Source organism: Zalophus californianus, chromosome 7 (genome assembly GCF_009762305.2).
Source record: "Zalophus californianus isolate mZalCal1 chromosome 7, mZalCal1.pri.v2, whole genome shotgun sequence".
Classification (NCBI taxonomy): domain Eukaryota; kingdom Metazoa; phylum Chordata; class Mammalia; order Carnivora; family Otariidae; genus Zalophus; species Zalophus californianus.
The window spans coordinates 116261047-116264601 of NC_045601.1; the positions used below are offsets into that span (position 1 = coordinate 116261047).

At 56.5% G+C, this 3555-nt stretch overlaps 1 long non-coding RNA gene across 1 annotated transcript; it reads right to left on the bottom strand.

Annotated features, from left to right (window-relative positions):
• Nucleotides 1-832: 832 nt before the first annotated feature.
• On the bottom strand, nucleotides 833-3275 carry LOC113927667. The gene is made up of 4 exons (XR_003521700.2): nucleotides 3128-3275; nucleotides 2699-2803; nucleotides 1806-1922; nucleotides 833-1248 (listed from the first exon to the last, which is right to left on the bottom strand). It is a non-coding gene; the product is annotated as an uncharacterized LOC113927667 (long non-coding RNA).
• Nucleotides 3276-3555: the final 280 nt, after the last annotated feature.

A 3555-nucleotide genomic window follows, 5' to 3' on the forward strand; every position in this document is an offset into this window, starting at 1 on the left:
GGCCAGGCTCCAGATGTGCAGTAATGAACAAGACGGATGTGGTGCTGCACCCTGGGGTTTCTGCAGCCAAGAGGGAACAACACCCACTCAAGAGCTTTTGGGGCCAAAAGCCAAGACTGGGTTGCTACCAGCCCTGGGCAGGAGGCCACGAAGCTACCAAGCCAGCAGGGCACACAGGCCACCTCTGTGGAACGCCGAGGTCCCTGGGGACTCAGCTTGAGAGGCAGATTACAAGTTTGAGTCTCTTCCAGCCTCAGCTGGGGAGTTCCAATGTCTCAACGTCTGCTTTTCTATACTGCCTTCTCAGGCCCCGGAGGAAGAGGCAAAGGGGACCAGAAAGTGGCCTGTTAGCACCATGCCAGTTTCCCTCTGCACCATCTCAGCCTCCAGGTCCAGGGAGGGGCCCTTGGGAGCCCACAGAAAGATGCCGAGCTTCCAGAAGGCTGTGCAGCTCCTCTCTGGTCAGAGGACAGGCCGTGGGCCCTTTCCTTTAGATGCTCTCACTGAGGCCTGCAGCTTCCTCCTCCCAGCCTGGGGTTTCCAGCTCCCCAACTCAACATCTAGGGGAGCTGGGGTGCTCTCCCTGGCATCTAGAGCTTCTCTCTGCCCCCACCACCTGCCCTGCACTGCTCTGGGTACCCAGCCAGGCTTGGCCCTGGCACTCTGAGCTTCCCAGGGCTCGGACCTCCCGGCAGACAGCCTGGCACTGAATGGCACATGGTGCCCAAATCTCACTTCGGTTGGCAAAAGCAGCAATTAGCATTTAATGAGGCTTCTTGCTTTATTTTTAGGTAACCTCCAAGGCCCTGCCTGTGTAATTCAGCCCGCCATTGCTCGGCAGATAATTAAAGCATGTCACCATAATTTGCCTTTTTTTTTTTTTTTATATAAAGCCCGTAATTATGTTTTTATTGCGAGTGTGGTGGGGGGGAAGAGGAGGGAAAGAAAACAAAGAGGTGGAACTGGGGCAGGCAATGGGGCTTGGCTCCCTCCGCCAGGCTCCTCTACCCCATTGGCAGAACCAGGACCCCCATTCTGGGTGCAGCAACCCCTTGGCCTCCTCGGCTTCAGGGTCCATCCGGGGTACTGCCTGTCCAAGACTGCCTCCTTGTTGGCTCGCCTCGCGGGCACTTCTGCAGTCCTCCTCTTCCAGGTTTGGTGGGGAGGGCCTTCCTGTTCTTCCCCTTTCCGTATAAAAGCAGCCTCAGTTCCCTTCAGAGCATCCCAGTGGGCAGGAAGAGGGTGGGGCTAAAACCAGAGACGGCCTCGAGTTGGTTTCCTGAGCTGCACACAGGCACCTGGGAGTGCTTTATGCTACCCTCCTGTTACATGTTTGAAGATTTCCACAGGAAGTGAAATAAAACTCCCCTCCCAAGAAGGGATCTGCTAACAGAGCTTGGCATCTGGAATCTGCTCTTGGGGGCACTTGTGACTTGCTGTTCTTTCTCACTCTGAGCTGAAGGGCTGTCTTTCTGCACCGGGAACTACCCTGTGGTCAGTATTTTGATGCTGGCGAGTGGTGGCAGGCCATCCTTCCGGGGCCTCTGAAATCCGACTCTCAGCCTGCAGGCCACACTAGGAACGGGAAGGGCAGCTGCCCACATCAGGGAGCCCACTGCCCCCAAGCATCTTCCCAACTGATACCTATGCCTCTACCGGTGAAACCTCAGGCTCATGGGCCAAGGTGTGTTTGCCCAAAACACATCAACTGGTTGGCAATCTTATTGGAATCAGCTATCAAGACACCAGCTGCCCTGGGGTGTGGAACAGGGGACAGGTAAGTTGTGAAAGAACATGCAGATTACCTTAACTCAAGTAGCAAGTCGTCCCTCCACCACTTCCTGAACACCACATCAACCCAACATCACATTACGTTTGTGTGGTTTGTTCATCTTCTTCATCCTCCCGCAAGACTGTCGGCCCTGCTAGGGCAGGGATTTTTGTCAGTTTGATCACAGCTGAACCCCCAGGGCCTAGAACAGTACCTGACACCCTGTAGGCATATAATAAATATTTGTGGAATGAAGAAGTTGGGCAGGAGGGGCTGGGCTGGAGACCCAGGGGGACCTACTTAGTTGTAACCCTACCTCCACAATCCCCAGTGCTTGCTTCTATCTCTGAGTCTCCACCCAAAGTCCAGTGGTCATTTCTTCATTGTAGCTGCCCAAGGTCTTTCCCCCAGAGGCATGAGGTAAGCGTGGATGTAGCATGCTGGTGACCACCAGGGTAGGGAGCTGACCACCCCCAAACCCCCCTCCCCCCCGAGGGTGACCGGCACTCTTGGAGTTGGAATGGGGAGACCCGGATTCTGGGTAAGGTTCTGCTGCTAACTCACAGGGCACCCTTGAGCAAGCTGCCTTCCCCTCTCTGGGCCTCAGTTTCTTCATCCATAAAATGAGGGCTTAAGCTCTGAGCCCTTCGAGCCTGGGTAGGGAGCCAGCATTCCAGCAGTACAGGAAAGGGAAGTGACTGCCAAGAAGAGTCTTTTGGGGCATGTTGCTATGGCAACTGTGCACACACCACGGGGTGGGGGAGGGGCTTGCTACGCAAATCAGGCCCTTGCTTTGGCATCCCCAGTCTCGGTTGTCCCCGTGTGATGGGAGGAGGCTTTGTTAAGACTGCGGGGCAGGGAAGGAGGATGGCGAAGCGGTGGGCCTGCCGGCCCTGCACTCTACCGTAGTGTGTTGTCTGGGCTTACCTGGGAAACAGCAGCAGCAGAGGAAACTGGGGCCCAGAGGGTCAAGAAGTTCATCAGGATCTGAGAGGCCCCGGACAGACCCTCCCCACCGACCTCCTGGTCAACCTAGGACATTAGGGAGGCACGGTTTTCAGAGGGCCGCGGTAAACCTCTCGCTGGGAAACACTGTCCCTCCTGCGGGTGCTCTTGGGAAAGCAGGGAGCAGAGCTGGGAGGGAAGAACCCCTGCTTTGGTCTCTGCCAGGTCCCTGTGACTCGGGCGCCTGAGACAACTCAGTCCTCCGACCCTGGGACTCTGCATCTGCGAAATGGAGGTGTAAGTATCTACTGAAGAGGATCTCAAGCCTCCAAAAGGACACACAGCAGGTCAGGACGGGCCTCGTGCCTGCCCCGGAGCCTTGGCTGCCCTACCCTCCAAGACCCTGCTCACCCTCCTCTGTGGTTTAGGGCTTTTCTTCCCCCCACTCCTCAAATGCTGGGGCTCCCTCTGGGGCTCCAGGCCCCTGTCCACGCATTCCTCTCTTCTACGTCAAAAGTTCCATGATCTCTCCCATCTAACCTCGCCACCTCAGCGCTTCCCCAATACTCTGCAACCTCCCTCCACATTTCCCAGCCTCCCTTGCAGTTGGGCCGAGGTCACGTGACAGTTCTGACCAATGAGCGGTGGGGGCGACCACGCCCATCCCTTCTGGGAGGGGCGCAGGCGCAGGTGTTCCTGGGCCAGGCATCTCTTTTGCTGTGGCAGTCGCGGACGTTGCGGTTTGAGATGGTGGCATATAAGATGGAGGGCACCTGGGTCTCAATCACTGGTCAGAGCATATCCTCTGTCAACCCACTGTGAACTTCGTATGAATAAGA